The 19,454-nt window shown below is 52.0% G+C and overlaps 2 long non-coding RNA genes across 2 annotated transcripts in view; both read left to right on the top strand.

The window, feature by feature from the left end:
- Positions 1–7: 7 nt before the first annotated feature.
- The window catches only part of LOC135823471 (uncharacterized), a 130,830-nt gene continuing 111,383 nt past the window's right edge, over positions 8–19,454 (top strand). Inside the window, exon 1 of the long non-coding RNA XR_010554718.1 lies at positions 8–95. This is a non-coding gene — a long non-coding RNA (uncharacterized LOC135823471). The remainder of the gene's footprint in view (positions 96–19,454) is intronic.
- On the top strand, positions 6,246–8,316 carry LOC135823143 (uncharacterized). The gene is made up of 2 exons (XR_010554619.1): positions 6,246–6,539; positions 8,116–8,316. It is a non-coding gene; the product is annotated as an uncharacterized LOC135823143 (long non-coding RNA).

Raw genomic sequence — 19,454 nt, 5'->3', positions numbered from 1 at the left:
TTATAGATATACAAACTCATTCCAGCAGCTGATGTAATACTCTAGGTTACTCTACCCTGTATGAGCCCATGATGAGAAGGGAACGAAAACGTTTGGTTCAGAAAATCTTCCATTTATTCTTCTAGACTGGTGTGGACAGCGCATAGATCATGCATACTCGGATTCGGCAGCTGGTTCGTGTGTTTACGTGTGCACGTGCACGCTTGCCTAGGAGACTGCATAGTCGGATTCGGCAGCTGGTTCGTGTGTTTGCGTGTACACGTGCGCGCGTGCCTAGGATACTGCATAGTCGGATTCGGCAGCTGATTCGTGTGTTTGCGTGTGCACGTGCGCGCGTGCCTAGGAGACTGCATAGTCGGATTCGGCAGCTGGTTCGTGTGTTTGTGTGTGTACGTGCACGCATGCCTAGGAGACTGCATAGTCGGATTCGGCAGCTGGTTCGTGTTGTTGCTTGTGCACGTGCGCGCATGCCTAGCAAACTGCATAGTCGGATTCGGCAGCTGGTTCGTGTGTTTGCGTGTGCACGTGCGCTCGTGCCTAGGACGCTGTATAGTTGGATTCGGCAGCTGGTTCGTGTGTTTGCGTGTGCACGTGCGCACGTGCCTAGGAGACTGCATAGTCAGATTCGGCAGGTGGTTCGTATGTTTGCGTGTGCGCGTGCCTAGGAGACTGAATAGTCGTACTCGGCAGCTGGTTCGTGTGTTTGCGTGCGCGCGTGCCTAGGAGACTGCATAGTCGGATTCAGCAGCTGGTTTGTGTGTTTCTATGTCCACGTGCGCGCGTGCCTAGGAGACTGAATAGTCGCATTCGGCAGCTGGTTCGTGTGTTTGCGTGTGCACGTGCACGCGTGCCTAGGAGACTGCATAGTCGGATTCAGCAGCTGGTTCGTGTGTTTGCGTATGCGCGTGCCTAGGAGACTGCATAGTCGGATTCGGCAGCTGGTTCGTGTTGTTCCTTGTGCACGTGCGCGCGTGCGTAGGAAACTGCATAGTCGGATTCGGCAGCTGGTTCGTGTGTTTGCGTGTGCACCTGCGCACGTGCCTAGGAGACTGCATAGTCGCATTCGGCAGCTGGTTCGTGTGTTTGCGTGTGGACGTGCGCGCGTGCCTAGGAGACTGCATAGTCGGATTTGGCAGCTGGTTCGTGTGTTTGCGTGTTCACGTGCGCGCGTGCCTAGGAGACTGCATAGTCGGTTTTCGCAGCTGGTTCGTGTGTTTGCGTGTGCGCGTGCCTAGGAGACTGCATAGTCGGATTCGGCAGGTGGTTCGTGTTGTTGCTTGTGCACGTGCGCGCGTGCCTAGGAAACTGCATAGCGGATTCGCCAGCTGGTTCGTGTGTTTGCGTGTGCACGTGCGCGCGTGCCTAGGACACTGCATAGTTGGATTCGGCAGCTGGTTCGTGTGTTTGCGTGTGCACGTGCGCACGTGCCTAGGAGACTGCATAGTCGCATTCGGCAGCTGGTTCGTGTGTCTGGCTGTGCACGTGCGCGCGTGCCTAGGAGACTGAATAGTCGGATTCGGCAGCTGGTTCGTGTGTTTGCGTGTGCACGTGCGCGCGTGCCTAGGAGACTGCATAGTCGGATTCGGCAGCTGGTTTGTGTGTTTGCGTGTGCGCGTGCACGCGTGCCTAGGAGACTGCATAGTCGGATTCTGCAGCTGGTTCGTGTGTTTGCGTGTGCACGTGCGGGCGTGCCTAGGAGACTGCATAGTCGGATTCGGCAGCTGGTTCGTGTGTTTCCGTGTTCACGTGCGCGCGTGCCTAGGAGACTGCATAGTCGGATTCGGCAGCTGGTTAGTGTGTTTGCGTGTTCACGTGCGCGCGTGCCTAGGTGACTGAATAGTCGGATTCGGCAGCTGGTTCGTGTGTTTCCGTGTTCACGTGCGCGCGTGCCTAGGAGACTGCATAGTCGGATTCGGCAGCTGGTTCGTGTGTTTGCGTGTGCAGGTGCGCGCGTGCCTAGGAGATTGCATTGTCGGATTCGGCAGCTGGTTTGTGTGTTTCCGTGTTCACGTGCGCGCGTGCCTAGGAGACTTCAGAGTCGGATTCGGCAGCTGGTTCGTGTGTTTGCGCGTGCACGTGCACGCATGCCTAGGAGACTGCATAGTCGGATTCGGCAGCTGGTTCGTGTGTTTGCGTGTGCGCGTGCCTAGGAGACTGCATAGTCGGATTCAGCAGCTGGTTCGTGTGTTTGCGTGTGCACGTGCGCGCGTGCCTAGGAGACTGCATAGTCGGATTCGGCAGCTGGTTTGTGTGTTTGCGTGTGCGCGTGCACGCGTGCCTAGGAGACTGCATAATCGGATTCTGCAGCTGGTTCGTGTGTTTGCGTGTGCACGTGCGCGCGTGCCTAGGAGACTGCATAGTCGGATTCGGCAGCTGGTTCGTGTGTTCGCGTGTGCACGTGCGCGCGTGCCTAGGAGACTGCATAGTTGGATTCGGCAGCTGGTTTGTGTGTTTGCGTGTGCACGTGCGCGCGTGCCTAGGAGACTGCATAGTCGGATTCGGCAGCTGGTTCGTGGGTTCGCGTGTTCACGTTCGCGCGTGCCTAGGAGACTGCATAGTCGGATTCAGCAGCTGGTTTGTGTGTTTGCGTGTGCGCGTGCACGCGTGCCTAGGAGACTGCATAATCGGATTCTGCAGCTGGTTCGTGTGTTTGCGTGTGCACGTGCGCGCGTGCCTAGGAGACTGCATAGTCGGATTCGGCAGCTGGTTCGTGTGTTCGCGTGTGCACGTGCGCGCGTGCCTAGGAGACTGCATAGTTGGATTCGGCAGCTGGTTTGTGTGTTTGCGTGTGCGCGTGCACGCCTGCCTAGGAGACTGCATAGTCGGATTCTGCAGCTGGTTCGTGTGTTTGCGTGTGCACGTGCGCGCGTGCCTAGGAGACTGCATAGTCGGATTCGGCAGCTGGTTCGTGGGTTCGCGTGTGCACGTGCGCGCGTGCCTAGGAGACTGCATAGTCGGATTCCGCAGCTGGTTCGTGTGTTTGCGTGTTCACGTTCGCGCGTGCCTAGGAGACTGCATAGTCGGATTCGGCAACTGGTCCGTGTGGTTGCGTGTGCACGTGCGCGCGTGCCTAGGAGACTGCATAGTCGGATTCGGCCGCTGGTTCGTGTGTTTGCGTGTGCACGTGCGCGCGTGCCTAGGAGACTGCATAGTCGGATTCGGCAGCCTGTTCGTGTGTTTGCGTGTGCACGTGCGCGTGTGCCTAGGAGACTGCAAAGTCGGATCTGGCAGCTGGTTCGTGTGTTTGCGTGTTCACGTGCGCGCGTGCCTAGGAGACTGCATAGTCGGTTTTCGCAGCTGGTTCGTGTGTTTGCGTGTGCGCGTGCCTAGGAGACTGCATAGTCGGATTCGGCAGCTGGTTCGTGTTGTTGCTTGTGCACGTGCGCGCGTACCTAGGAAACTGCATAGCGGATTCGCCAGCTGGTTCGTGTGTTTGCGTGTGCACGTGCGCACGTGGCTAGGACACTGCATAGTTGGATTCGGCAGCTGGTTCGTGTGTTTGCGTGTGCACGTGCGCACGTGCCTAGGAGACTGCATAGTCGCATTCGGCAGCTGGTTCGTGTGTCTGCGTGTGCACGTGCGCGCGTGCCTAGGAGACTGCATAGTCGGATTCGGCAGCTGGTTTGTGTGTTGGCGTGTGCGCGTGCACGCGTGCCTAGGAGACTGCATAGTCGGATTCTGCAGCTGGTTCGTGTGTTTGCGTGTGCACGTGCGCGCGTGCCTAGGAGACTGCATAGTCGGATTCGGCAGCTGGTTCGTGTGTTTCCGTGTTCACGTGCGTGCGTGCCTAGGAGACTGCATAGTCGGATTCGGCAGCTGGTTAGTGTGTTTGCGTGTTCACGTGCGCGCGTGCCTAGGAGACTGAATAGTCGGATTCGGCCGCTGGTTCGTGTGTTTCCGTGTTCACGTGCGCGCGTGCCTAGGAGACTGCATAGTCGGATTCGGCAGCTGGTTCGTGTGTTTGCGTGTGCACGTGCGCGCGTGCCTAGGAGATTGCATTGTCGGATTCGGCAGCTGGTTTGTGTGTTTCCGTGTTCACGTGCGCGCGTGCCTAGGAGACTTCAGAGTCGGATTCGGCAGCTGGTTCGTATGTTTGCGCGTGCACGTGCACGCATGCCTAGGAAACTGCATAGTCGGATTCGGCAGCTGGTTCGTGTGTTTGCGTGTGCGCGTGCCTAGGAGACTGCATAGTCGGATTCAGCAGCTGGTTCGTGTGTTTGCGTGTGCACGTGCGCGTGTGCCTAGGAGACTGCATAGTCGGATTCGGCAGCTGGTTTGTGTGTTTGCGTGTGCGCGTGCACGCGTGCCTAGGAGACTGCATAGTCGGATTCTGCAGCTGGTTCGTGTGTTTGCGTGTGCACGTGCGCGCGTGCCTAGGAGACTGCATAGTCGGATTCGGCAGCTGGTTCGTGTGTTCGCGTGTGCACGTGCGCGCGTGCCTAGGAGACTGAATAGTCGGATTCGGCCGCTGGTTCGTGTGTTTCCGTGTTCACGTGCCCGCGTGCCTAGGAGACTGCATAGTCGGATTCGGCAGCTGGTTCGTGTGTTTGCGTGTGCACGTGCGCGCGTGCCTAGGAGATTGCATTGTCGGATTCGGCAGCTGGTTTGTGTGTTTCCGTGTTCACGTGCGCGCGTGCCTAGGAGACTTCAGAGTCGGATTCGGCAGCTGGTTCGTATGTTTGCGCGTGCACGTGCACGCATGCCTAGGAGACTGCATAGTCGGATTCGGCAGCTGGTTCGTGTGTTTGCGTGTGCGCGTGCCTAGGAGACTGCATAGTCGGATTCAGCAGCTGGTTTGTGTGTTTGCGTGTGCGCGTGCACGCGTGCCTAGGAGACTGCATAGTCGGATTCTGCAGCTGGTTCGTGTGTTTGGGTGTGCACGTGCGCGCGTGCCTAGGAGACTGCATAGTCGGATTCGGCAGCTGGTTCGTGTGTTCGCGTGTGCACGTGCGTGCGTGCCTAGGAGACTGCATAGTCGGATTCCGCAGCTGGTTCGTGTGTTTGCGTGTTCACGTTCGCGCGTGCCTAGGAGACTGCATAGTCGGATTCGGCAGCTGGTCCGTGTGGTTGCGTGTGCACGTGCGCGCGTGCCTAGGAGACTGCATAGTCGGATTCGGCCGCTGGTTCGTGTGTTTGCGTGTGCAAGTGCGCGCGTGCCTAGGAGACTGCATAGTCGGATTCGACAGCCTGTTCGTGTGTTTGCGTGTGCACGTGCGTGTGTGCCTAGGAGACTGCAAAGTCGGATTCGGCAGCTGGTTCGTGTGTTTGCGTGTGCACGTGCGCGTGTGCCTAGGAGACTGCATAGTCGGACTCGGCAGCTGGTTCGTGTGTTTGCGTGTGCACGTGTGCGCGTGCCTAGGAGACTGCATAGTCGGATTCGGCAGCTTGTTCGTGTGTTCGCGTGTTCACGTGCGCGCGTGCCTAGGAGACTGCATAGTCGGATTCGGCAGCTGGTTCGTGTGTTTGCGTGTGCACGTGCGCGCGTGCCTAGGAGACTGCATAGTCGGATTCGGCAGCTGGTTCGTGTGTTTGCGTGTGCACGTGCGCGCGTGCCTAGGAGACTTCACAGTCGGATTCGGCAGCTGGTTCGTGTGTTTGCGTGTGCACGTGCGCGCGTGCCTAGGAGACTGCATAGTCGGATTGGGCAGCTGGTTCGTGTGTTTGCGTGTGCACGTGCGCGCGTGCCTGGGAGACTGCACAGTCGGATTCGGCAGCTGGTTCGTGTGTTAGCGTGTTCACGTGCGCGCATGCCTAGGAGACTGCATACAGTCAACCTCGCTTATAACGACACTCGGCGGGGCATCAAAAAGGTGTCCTTATTCGCGAAGTGTCGTTATACCTTAAGGAGGTTCGCGACGGTTAGCGCCATGTTGGATTTCCGAATTTTTTTTCTGAAAAATAATGCCTTTCGGAGTGGAAAAATGGGACGCGATCATGCACAGTAAATAGTTTGACCATGACTTCGCAGCGCGTGCTCGAGTCGAGACAAGATTTGAGGAAGAAGCTCAGCCACTACTGGCACTAGTGGACTTGCGGATTTGTTTTGACATTGGCGGTTTTTGGATAGCTCGGTTCTCCTGCCGACGTGTCGTGGAGATGAAGACGCCGGAGAGTAATCCGTCACCCACGACGCGGCCTCTCATTCTGCGTACTGGACGATGCAAGAAGCCGAGGAGGGGGACGCTTCGCAAACTCAAACGATCCGGATCGAGTTCCTGAAAAACGGAAAGGGCGATCTCCACCACTAACGCCACTGGATTCGACTCCCGCAAAGAGGTCGTTCAGTGCCCCTCTTCACGGTCGACGAATCATTTATCTCAGGTATCTGGCTGTGGGATTGTCTGCGTGCCAGAATCCTGGATGTGGCAAACCTCTGGCGCTCATTGATTGCGTTGAAGAGAAGAGGTACGACCTGGGCAGCGTACTTGTCATTCCGTGTCAGCAGTGTGGGATGGAGAATTTTATAGATACAGATAGCCCTGTAACTGCTCAACACCCTGGCCCCCGTGCTTCCACAAGCAACACCAAAGCTGCTTTGGGTAAGTGCGTTTTTCAATCTCATAAAGATTATTATTATAAGATTTATTCATGATATTTGCGAGTCATTGCCACCCTATGGCTATGGAAATGTATGAGCACACTGTATGCGCGGCGGCCGCGAGCGTGTGTGTGTTTGCATAGACCTGCATGTTTGTGCATGTGTGCACCATACGCATGTATGAACATGCACATGCGTATGCGCTCATGTGGACGTGCCCTCGCACACATACTATACACACGTGCATGACCGCTACCAGGGCATGTTGGTGTGACATGTATATGCGGGCATCTCCACTCATTCACATGAGTGTGCACATGCATGTGGGTGGGTACGCACACGTACGTGAATGTATGTGTGTGTACGCACGCGTGTGTTCTATTGCGTGTGAGAGCATGCATGTGTGTGCATGTGTGTGTGTGTGTGTGTGTATGTGTGCACGGATGTGTGTGTCGATGGTGTGCATTTTTGTGCTGGGTGAACACTCTGATCCCTAAACCGCGATACCGGAGCTCCCAAGCTACAGCCTCAGATTGATTTATAGTTCATCGTTGGGAATGAGTTCGCTGCTCATGATGCTGTTGCGGATGTTGCGGCCCTAACTGAAATTGTCGAAGCTCGCCCTGATGCCAGTATCCTGTAGCACTCTGTCACTTTTGCATCAGCATGTTCGGCGATGGAGTTTGCAGAACATCAGCAAAAGCGGCTGGCCACCCTTCAACCGTTGGTCCAAGCAACGTGCATCTCTAAATCAGTTGCAGTGCGGGCAGCTGCCAGTGGGTTGGTGATGAAGCACTTTGTCTTGTCCTACAAACGAAGTGGTTAGCCAGCCATTTCCAGACTGATGAGGAGCAAGTCGGAGGTAAGAAGCGGGTCACGGACAGTCTCAAGGAAGATTATATTAGCGGTGGCTGAACACCTAGCGAAGAACCAGCAGCAACCCAACTGTAAGGAACGCCCTGTTGCACAGTGCTTCACTTGTTTGTGCGCACCGTAAAATACCATCATTTTTGCCAGTGTGGGGACACGTTCTAGCTCGCATAGTTGAAGAACAAGAGGACTCAATGTTGTCTGATTCGTTTCAACATGTCAGCTTTCATTGTAGTTTGATATGGGGCTGTGCTAAGTGCTATCACAGCTACATGTACATGTATCACAACCAACAGGAGAGTAATCATGGAGAAAGGTACCTATCGATAATGTGTGCACCCAGGGTTTTCCGGCAAATTTACTAGTTCAGCTATTCCATCCTTGTATTGTTCTGAACGCCGAGGGCTCTAGTGAGTTTATGCAACACCTAACAGCCAAAAATCCAATAAGTTATGACCAGGACCAAAGCAGCAGCAGAGAAGTACAAGCAATGTAGATACGTGAATTTACCAATTTTAGGCAAATTTTGACACATTTTTGGATTTTTCTCCCAGAATATGCACGGTGACCCCTATTTTCGCGGCGGTAAACCTGTTCCAACCCACTTATAGAACGTATTTGAAGTATCCACATATGGGGCAAACTCAAAAATAAGCTGCAAAAAATATTCAAAGTTTCATTTTTTGCGTCTTTTTGTTCTTCTCCAGGAAATGACGACCTGGATCCCATCGTCAACCAAAGTGTACATTTTTCGGTGTTGATATCATCTTAGTCAATACCTCGAACAGTCTGTAAAATTTTATGTCATATTTTCTGTCCTAACTGATGTTATGGACGATTTCTCATCAATTTTGGGATTTTGTGTTATTTTGTGTCATCAAGGAAAATTGTGTTTTTGGCAAGACCTATTCGGGCAATTGAAAAACTGATGTTACTAAGCGAAAATATAAGGCTGTACCTATTGAAACCTGATGTCAGATTGGGCTGATGTTGAAATTATATTTTTGGGCCTAACTGTCCCGAACCCTTTAGTCTCATTACATGTATTACAGTGGTATGGGACTTTGCTCTGGGCATGGAAATTCTGTCGTTATTCGCGAATTGTCGTTATATCCGCAGTCGTTATTAGCGAAGTTGACTGTAGTCGGATTCGGCAGCTGGTTCGTGTGTTTGTGTGTGCACGTGCGCGTGCCTAGGAGACTGCATACCGTATTTCCGCAAAATAAAAGGCCATCCTCGTATACAACGCCTTCCTCGTATACAAGGCGGGCGCAGGGGGCGATTGGAAAAATAAAAGACTGTCTGTGATTAGAAGACCGGGCCTACTAAATGAGTCTTTGTTCTTGTGTTAAAAATAGAAGACCGTGCTCAAACTGTGGAAAAATAGAAGACCGTGCTCAAACAGTGTAGAAGAAAATGGAAGAATAATAATAATAATACCACAGCACGCGTACAAAGGCCAAAGAACAATGCATGAGAATACACTGAAATTAAGCCAAGTCCGCTTCTGTCTCCAGTCAACAAAAAACTCATCCATAAACAATGTCTGATCTCCATTTCGACTTGTCTGCAGCAAATGCTCGTGCTCCTTCTAGGTCGCTGGCATTCTTCAAAGGAATGTTGTGCCCTGCCAGGTCCTTCATGATGGTGGTAGGGAGAGTAGCCGCGGGACGGCCCCTTCGTCCACGTGACCCCGCTTGAAAATAGCAGGACATCGCAAGGCAAGGGGGTGACTGCTCACTCATCCTCAGCACATGGCCAGTGAGGCTTCGGCGTCGCTTGGCAATAAGCTCCGACAGTGGCTGCGAGTCACATCTGGAATACAGATCATCATTCGTAATTCTGTCTGGATATCGAACTCCCACCAGGTTTCTAAGCTGTCGGCGGTGAAAACAGTCCAATCGCTGAAAGACTGCCTGGGTTACTCCCCAAGTCTCACAGTTGTAAAGAAAATGGAAGAACGGGGGTAAAACTGTGTGGCGACAAATAGAAGACCGGGGTCAAACTGGGTTCAAGACCGTCCTCGAATACAAGACCGTTCTCGATTATAAGGCCGGGTTAGGACGAGGTTGAAAAAATAGTAGACCGGCCTACTATTTGTGGAAATACGGTAGTCGGATTCGGCAGCTGGTCCGTGTGTTTGTGTGTGCACGTGCGCGCGTGCCTAGGAGACTGCATTCTAGTCACTGGCATGGTAGTTGTCGGCAGCCGGTTTGTGTGTGCGTGTATGCATGCATGTGTGTGACATCATCTTAAAATAATAATAAAATTATAATAAATTAAGACTGAAAAATAAAATAATATTTAGCCGTCAGATGAGAAAACAGACCTTATCGCAAAAACTGTACAGTGCAGAAAAGTGCACTTGAAAGTTGGCGAGTTTACCCACTGGTGCGTCTGGACAACCAAGCTACAAACCGTCGTATTTCAGTCAAATATCGGTCTTTCGGGACAATGAAAGTTATTCAATTTGCTGACGATATTCTATTGTATGTTTGCGGTACGCAGAAGATTGCGCTTAGCAACTCCCTGTCTGCAGCTGTCTCAGCCATTAGTACCTGGCTGTCAAACCGCAATTTAATTCTAAATGCCCGGAAGACACAAGTGCTCTTCCTGTCTACGCCACATATTCACACTGACCACCAATTTGCAGTCCCTTGTCATGGAGTGCAGCTAAAGCAAGTGACATGTGCAAAGTATCTTGGAATACATTTGGATCAGGATCTTTCTTGGAGGACTCAACTTCACTCAAGTTGATTCTATGGTCACCAAACTTGCCAGTAAAATTGGTATTCTGTTCCGAAATCGACACAATATTCCGCTGACTTGCCGAGAAACCTTTGTAAAGTGCCTAGTGTTGCCAGATTTTCTATATGCATCAAATTATTTTTCTGCTGGCCTTTCCTTAACCCAGTTAGGTAGGCTTGAACGAATGCTAAAGCGAGCTTTGCGTTCAATGTACGTGTAGTGTTCACGTGTTCCTACGCGCTGTGGCATGGGGCTGTTAAGTGTGACGTCACGGCCCCTTCGATACGCATAGCAACGGAGAGCACTGGGGACAAACAAAAGTCGCGTCCTCTGGATGGAACCAGTTGTCAAAGGCAACAGCATCTAAATGACTGGAGAGAGAGAGCAGTTTTTCTTTGCTTTTTCTTCAAGCGATTGTTGTCGCTCTTTACTCCTTGTTGTTTCCTCTGCAAATCTCCTGTACAGTAGTCGTCGAGGGTCTTCATAATGGCTGTGAAATTGGCTGCCCACTGTAAAACTCCGTGTTTGAGAGTGCTTTGAAGATTCTTCGCCTCCTGATGGATCAAAGTACGAGCGCTCCCTGTGGACTGATTCGATTATATGTAGGTGAGTTGCTCAAGAAATCAGTGTCTTCTTTCTGTCTCTGCCCTCACACTGGCACAATAATATCAGCCTCTATATCCATGACAGCTCGCACCTCCCGTAAACTGCATGACTTAGATATATTCTCGCCCTCCGTGGTGATTGAAGACCCATGGAAGAAGTTATTATGTTCAGAATGATGTCCTGAGAATATAAAATAAAATAATTATAGGGAATTGTTACAGGGTATTTTGGAAGGATCGAGAGAGAGAGAGAGAGAGAGAGAGCACTGAAGTGTTTGTCTCACTGTAATTACTCCAGATTATTGAATGGTGTATGATCTACTCGATATTTTCCACAATGGTTTTTCCTGATTTGCGGGATCTCTTCTTTTGCTGTTTGCGTGTTTACAGGAAGTGATTGTCTGGTGTGTCTGCACCAGATCCTGGGGACATGAAGTCAGATGCAGAGGCAGGGTCGTCCAGTGATGCAACACTGTCGTTCTATGTGCAACGCCACCGCTAATTCCCCCGGCGAAAACACAAAAAGACAAACACGTCAAGAGACTACAGTATTGACCGTTCTGGTAATGAATCGTGACTGCTCGGACAGTCGATAATCGAAACACAGAGCACCAGCATGATGTTTTGATATTGGGAACCACACACCAGCTCAATTCTCAAGCCCAAAAATTGATGAATACAAAACACAGAGCGACGCACAAGAGATCATCCGGCAACCAAACCAACCTGGGTCTAATGCACTGAATAGTCCTGAAATACGCAGGCCACACAAAGCAGTGCAAGCACATACTGTTACAAGGTACATGCATTGCAGAACAAAGTGTAACCAAAGATACACGGGGTTATAGCTGCACACTCGTGCATGTGCTCGCTCAGCCCAAGAACACGCATGATAGAAATAATCCGGGGGAAACACGCTAGCACCGAAGTAAGCATCAAGACGTAAATAGTCATCATCACAAGCCCTAAGGCCGTCGGGGCGTCACAGAGCAAGTATGACCAAGCGAGCGCCATAAAAATCGATCGCGTGCAGCAGCGAGCAGGGACTGCATGTCAAGTGCAGTCCATGAAATAATATTATCAAGCCATGACATTCTGGGCCTGCCTCGGCCACGACCTCCAGCAACACAACCCTGAAGAACAGTCAATGACAAACAGCCGGAACGAACAATATGACCAAAAATTGCAATTTCCTTTTACGAACAGAAACAATAAGTGGGACTTGTTTGTGAATACTATTTATTTCCTCTCTAACAGACACATTCGTCCGTAAATAGTGCAGCTCTGAAAAAGTAAAAATTACATTGACATGTACATTAGTGTGCCGAGTAGTATCATTCTTGATTACCCATCCAACCAAGACGTTATCAGGTCTCAGACGCCGAGATCGCACACCGAATGTGAAGTGCGGCATCTAGCCTTGAACCTGTTGCACAAGGCACACACATATGACAAAAATGACATCCACTCCGATTATTTCCAGAGGCCAATCATAACAGAACACAGAAATGAAACCACGGGCTCAACAAAGTACATGTAAACGCAAAGGAAATTAGTTAAAATAATCCATGAAGTGCTATTTTAATTCCAGCGCTTACTGCAGTGTGGCGTCGTGGCCCGATACCCGCTGAGCATAGACACAAACTCCATTTGACGGGGGCAAGACATACTCTTTTGGAATAAAGCCATAAAGTACAGCATTCCAATGACATGACGGACACCTCGTGCAAATGCGTGGTCTGTTCATCCGGCCACGCATGAGAGTGTGTGCATGTACGCGCGCACGCAAGCGCGTGCGTGCACACACCATGTATTCGGTGCGCATGGCGTACCTGTTGCGGAGATATGAAGATGGAGTCATTACCATGATGTTACATGTACATGTACAGTGTATGTTTGAGTGTAAAGTAAATTATATTTTATTACACATTTCTTCGACACAACTTACTCCACATCTTCGCATTTTTCATAATCCATCCACCTACACTCCGTCTCAGTTGAGGAAAAACTCTCCCAGATACAGGTATACACTAGTCACCACAGCCATGTGATGACATTGGGATGGGTCCCAAGCACGATTGCACTCTCCAGTTACAATAATAATTTATTTGTCCAGATTATCTGTGAAGACAAAATGCAATGCATAGCGGCAATCGATGGATGAAGAGAGAGTTTGTAAATACACATATCTTTCCACTTGTTCAGGAGCTTACCTTTTGGAGTTCACATCGTTTACACGATCTCTTATGCTGTCTTGCACCTTGGCTTTGTTGACCATGGATACGCCATCCCAGAAGACATTCTACAGGAGCTACTAATGCAGAGCGTTTTTTACGCTCGATCTCGGCGATCTACCTCGTCACGCCAATAAAATCCTCCGTGACACTGGCTACAGTCACAAGAGACGTCTCAGTAAGGTAATGAGCACGACAACACCGTCGAGATCAAGGACAAAGAGAAAACAAAACACTCACTGAAAACAGCAAAGAAGAAACGAAGAAATGTACACGATTCCTAGGCTGTATGTTGCCACTGACAACTGGTTCGGTGGAGACGACGCTGTTGTGCCAAGGCCCATTAGCGCATGGTGTGTATACTCCAAATCTACATGTATGATGATGGGTCACTGTTGACGTTTCTGCTCTTGGACAGTGCAATGCCGCATGGAGATATGTTGTGGCTCCACAATCGCTGAGAACGCTAGTGTGCGTCCATGGAATACTAAAACACAATAGGCGCGGTGCAGCTAACGCCCACTTGGATGAATCGGAGTGGTGGCGAGTGCATTCTCCTTCCTCGGTGAACACTGCTGGTCACCCTGTTTGATGATCCACCAAACACCATCGGTGCAGGTCGCGTTTTTCGGAACCAGCCATTTATTCGTCCACCAACAATTGAAATTAATGTTTCTCACTTGAACACTCTGTAGAGCTGTCGCTGTCATGACAAGGCCGTGTATACTCCAAATCTACATGTAGGATGAAGAGTAACAGTTACTGCTGATAATGAAGTTTGCGCTCGTGGACAATACAACGCTGTGTGAAGTAAATTGTGGCTCCACAATCGCTCTGAATGCTAATGTGTGTCCATGGAATACTAAAACACAATAGGCGCGGTGCAGCTAACGCCCAACGTGGATGAAACGGACAACAGCAGCAGCTAGAGCGTTCTCCTTCCTCGGTGAACACTGCTGCAAGACATGCTTGATGATTCACCAAACACCATCGTTGGGGGCCAAGTTTTCCTGCACCAACGAACTTTGAGTGTTTCTTCAACACTTCGTAGAGCAACCGCGCAAGGCCTTTCCTTCGCGTTAGGGTAGCGATCCTTCCTAGATGATATCGCTAATCATGGTTACTTTTTACTACAATGAGTAGTGTTGCTCCGAAAATAAAGTCAGCTGCCATTAGACATTATAGACGATGATTAGTACTGCCTAGGCCTAGCACCTGGACTTGTAAAAATTAATTTTGCAAGTCTTCAATCATGTTTGCAAGTACGCGCTATCCAGCCATGTGGCGTGAACAGATTGCTGTGCTTGACGTGAAAGGTAGCGCGAGTCGTACGCGCTCGCGGACGTGTCTGACACGTGAAACGAAAATATTTTTTTGGCGGGTAGTCGGCAAAAATTAAGTGACGGTCCCTTTAGTCCTTCGCCTACTTTTGTTTGTCCCCAGTGGGATCGTTGCTATGCGTATCGAAGGAACTGTGACGTCATCACCTAACAGCCCCATTCCTTGCCCTTGCCCTTGGCCACTCCAGACATTCATGATGCATGTAGTAGTAGTAGTACATCGTGATGTTATGCATGTAGCATGTGCCGTTTCCCGCGCGCGCGTGAAACGGACTTGGCGGCTTTTAGTTGCTGTGCATGGTTTGACTCTGGACTCTGGACTCTTGTTGTTTTGGACTGAAGAAGAAACAATACTACATTGGCGCTGCGAGCTATTTCGTTCCTCCGCGGCGAGCATGGGTGACCGACCACCCGCCATTCCGCCCCCTGGACCTTTTATGTCTCCCTCTACGATGCCGCCACGCGCTGGCCCGCCTGGACACGGAGTTTCAAACTTTTGTAGTATCCCTGCCCGACCCATACGGAAGCAGTACGGAACTAATACGGAGCTTTGCCTGATGTATATTTAGTGTATCTCCGTATGTAAGCGTACGGCGTCTGCTGCATAAAAGCGGCTGCGCATTTCTGTTTCGATGAGAAGAAGATGAGATTTTGATAATAACGAGCTATTCAACCTCCAGGTGTGCACCGGAGAGAAAGTCAGTTATTTTGCCGCTTCTTCTTTCACTAATAATTATATCTCAGGTGTGTACCTGAAAGAAGTAGAATAAAAGTAATTCTTGTTGATTTCACCGCGCCTACCACTCGGCTACCCATTACATTGGTGGCAGCGGTGTGTTTTTGTAAAATAAAACAACGTGATTCGACCCCAGACCCCCATGGCTCAACCCGCTGCAGCTCCCTGCGACGAATCAAGATGAGAATCATGTTTCTTGCCGTCCTGGGCTTGGCCCTACTTATTAGCTTGCAGCACAGTCAGGGTGCTAGCGTGATCACCCTTCTCTCCGCACGGCACTCACTGGAGACTCCGATGGCGATTCCAAGCGACTCGCTACCGGTGGTGATGGCGAAGCTGATGAGGACGACGACATGCAGGCTGCTGACCAAGACAAGGAGGGTATTCCCCAAGACCAGCAGCGTTTGATTTTCGTCGGCACGCAGTTGGCAGACGGCCGAACCCTGAGTGACTACAACGTTCAGCAGGAGCCCACTATTCACTTGGTACTTCGTCTCCGTGGTGGGATGCAGATTTTCGTCAACACTCTTCCTGGCTAGACCATCACTCTTTACGTCGCGCAAAGCGATGCTATCGACAATGTGAAGACCATGATTCAAGACGAGGAGGGAGGTTATTTGTCTGACGCCGAGCTAGCCGCTCTGAGTGACCGGCTCAACCAAGATGAAGATAAAACCTGGCTCGCCCTCCGCCATAGCTCCTGCCGCCGCCGGGGTTACTAACGCTGATTCCAGGTATGGCATTTTCTTTCCTGTCTTCCTTCAGTCTCCCTGTTCTCTTCAGTCTTCCTTTATGCGAGTGTGTGAATCCAGTTTAGTTTGGTAGGCGTCTGATCATGGTGAGCCACGGTTTACCCAGCTAACGTGGGACAATGTGTGTGACAACGCCCCTTATAGTTATAATGTATTCAGTTCGGTTTTTGAACTGCGATGTCTACTCTAAACGTTATCATTTCCGATATAATTTGCCATCTTCCGGTTGACGCTGTGTTCATAACTCTTCACTAATTTTTTTAAAATCACGAGGGCGTGATTATCTGTAGGAAGGGAGGGTGTAGTATCCCTGCCCGACCCATACGGAAGCAGTACGGAACTAATACGGAGCTTTGCCTGATGTATATTTAGTGTATCTCCGTATGTAAGCGTACGGCGTCTGCTGCATAAAAGCGGCTGCGCATTTCTGTTTCGATGAGAAGAAGATGAGATTTTGATAATAACGAGCTATTCAACCTCCAGGTGTGCACCGGAGAGAAAGTCAGTTATTTTGCCGCTTCTTCTTTCACTAATAATTATATCTCAGGTGTGTACCTGAAAGAAGTAGAATAAAAGTAATTCTTGTTGATTTCACCGCGCCTACCACTCGGCTACCCATTACACTTTATCTTGCTGCGTCCAAAATTGGCGATGACGACCAACAGCGTGGGCTACTCCAGTACCTGGGAGGAGACGACATCCAGCAACTCGTGCCCACTCTCAGCAACACAGGGGCAACATTCGACGACCTCGCCAAAGCATTGCAGGACGAGTTCGATAAACACCAAAACAAAACGCTCCTCAGGTTCAATTTCCGTCAGCTTCGTCAACAGCCGAACGAGACTATGGAGGGTTTCTGTTGTCGTTTGGGCGACCACGTGAAACGCAGCGGCTTCCCGGATACGGCCGCGGAGAAATTGGCTGTCTTGGAACAGCTGATTATCGGCTGCAAGTCCGACGCCCTTCGGCGAAAACTGCTGGAGATCGATGGCCTCGACTCCGACAAAGCTCTGAAAGCAGCCCGCGCGTATGAGGCCAGCATCACCCATGTACTCGCCATGAAGGACGCCCCTCTGGGCTCTTCAGTGGCTTCACAGCAGGACGCCCACGTCGCTTCCCTGGCGTCAGCAGCACCCCAGCCTGCCCATGTGGATGCCCTCTCGGGGTCACAGCGCCACGGCTACGCAGCTGCACGCCAGCCCCAAGCCCAGTGTCCACAGTCTACCTCATCCGGTCTGACCTGCTACCGGTGTGGAAAGCCAGGCCATGCCACATGTGACGCTGCCAAGGGCCAGTTCTGTAGCCGCTGTGGCAAGCCAAACCATTTCGCTGCAGCATGCCGCGCCTCCGACTCCGCCATCCAGGCCCGCACGTTCAGGGAACGCCGTCCCCACCAACACTCTGACCAGCACGCTGTCAACAGCGGCCACCATGCCATTCATTCTTTAGAGATCGGCGCAGAGCTGTTTTCTACCGACTCTCCGCCTCGCCCATCTACGGCACCCTGCCGTGAGGATGCCCGGCGCACCGTGCACGTCAACGGCGTACCCCTGACTGTCTTGGTGGATAGTGGTGCCAGTCACAATATCATCAATACTGATGACCTGGCAAAGGTTGCCCCTGGTGCAGCACTTCAGAAAACGGATGTGCAAATCTTTGCTTACGGCTCAACTTCACCTCTTCCTCTTCTGGGTAGCATCACCCTCTGTGTTTCCTCCGCTACCATGAGTTCAACGGCAACATTCCTCGTTGTCGCACACGCGCCACGTACCGCTGCTATCGTTGGCCGCGAGACCGCCATGCGTTTTGGCCTCATCCAGCTGGTCCACAGCATCGAAAGTCCGCAACTGCCAGACGACCTTGCTGAGTACCACGACCGCTTCCAGGGCCCCGGCTGCATCAACGACGTAGAAGCCCATATCTACGTAGATGGCAACGCCCGTCCTGTCGCTCACGCACCATCCAAAGTGGCTGTCCACCTCCAGAAGGACGCACTCGCTGAGCTCCATGAGCAGCTCGCATTGGATGTCATCGAGCCTGCCACTGGCCCCACCCCATGGGTTGCCCGAATGGTGGTCGTGCCGAAGCGCAAGGGCAAAGTGCGTCTCACGCAGGATTTCCGTGATGTCAACGCCGTTGCGGCACGGGAACGCCATCCCATCCCCACGCTCGAGGAGATTACTTCCGACATGCCAGGGGCCACCGTGTTCACCGAGTTGGATATGAACAAGGCCTTCCACCAGATCTCATTGGCCGAGTCATCCCGTCTTTTCACCGTGTTCCACACGCCCCTCGGCCTAATGCGGTGCAAGCGACTCGCCATGGGGTTGGCTTCAGCGTCTGAGATCCTCCAGCGGACCATGGACCGTGTCCTCGCGGGTCTCCCAGGTGTTCGCAGCGTGCACGACAATATATTCATCTACGGCGAGACGGCCCAAGTCCACGATGAGCGCTTGCACGCCTGCCTGCAACGCCTACGTGCCCACAATGTTACCCTCAACCTGGCGAAGTGCCAGTTTCGCCAAACCCGCCTGGCCTTCATGTCGACTATCTACAGTCGCCGGGGCACTCAGGCTGCACCACACCACAAAGAGAGCATTGCTGTTTTCGCCACACCCAAGTCAGCTTCCGATATCAAGAGTTTCCTGGGTTTGGCGACATTCATGCGCCATTACATCCCCGACATGGCCACCAAGACGGCATCCCTGCGGAAACTCCTTGGCAAGGGTCAGCAGTGGGATTGGTCACCCTAGGCTCAGGCAGCATTCGATGCCATCAAAGCCGACATAGCAGCTGATCGGGCCCTCGCCTACTTCGACCGTACCAAACACACTCACCTTTACGTCGATGCCTCACCCGTTGGCCTTGGCGCCATCCTCTGCCAGTCTCCTGAAGCAGTCGTCCAGGATCACTCCGAGCTGAAACCAGTCGCATTCGCAAGCCGCAGCCTGACCCCCACTGAGCAGCGTTATTCGCAAACAGAACGCGAAGCCCTCGGTGTGAAGTACGGCTGCTTGCGCTTCTCCCATTTCCTCAGCGGCGACCCCGGCTTCACGGTCCACACCGACCACAAGCCCCTTCTACAGCTGCTTCACCCGTCTTCACGACCTCCACCCCGCATTGAACGGATGGCTCTCAAGGTCCAAGACCTCCACTTCAAGTTGGTGTGTGAACCTGGCCCTACCAACCCAGCAGACGTCTTGAGTCGTCACCCTCAGCCACATCCTCCCCTGCCGAATGTTGGTGAAGAGGAGGACACCACCTATATCAATGCCATCGCGCAGTCCTCTGTTCCCAACGCCCTCCTCTTGTCCGACATCCAAGGCGCCACTCAAGCAGACTCAACGCTCCAGGCCGTGCTGCTGTCACTGCAGACGGGCATGTGGGACGACAAGGCAGTGGACATCCGCCCTTTCTACAAGCAAAGGCATGAACTCTCCGCCGCCGACGGTCTCCTGCTCAAGGACCATCGTCTGGTGATTCCACTGTCTCTCCGAGAGCGGACACTTCAACTGGCCCACTCCGGCCACCAAGGCATGACACGGACCAAGCAACGACTGTACACGAAAGTCTGGTGGCCTGGCATGACGTCCGCTGCGGAATCCCTCTGCCGCCAATGCCTCTCCTGTCA

The sequence above is a fragment of the Sycon ciliatum genome, chromosome 8 (genome assembly GCF_964019385.1).
Source record: "Sycon ciliatum chromosome 8, ocSycCili1.1, whole genome shotgun sequence".
Lineage (NCBI taxonomy): Eukaryota > Metazoa > Porifera > Calcarea > Leucosolenida > Sycettidae > Sycon > Sycon ciliatum.
Note: the sequence above shows the minus strand (reverse complement) of the source record. Positions and strands in the feature narration are given on the sequence as shown.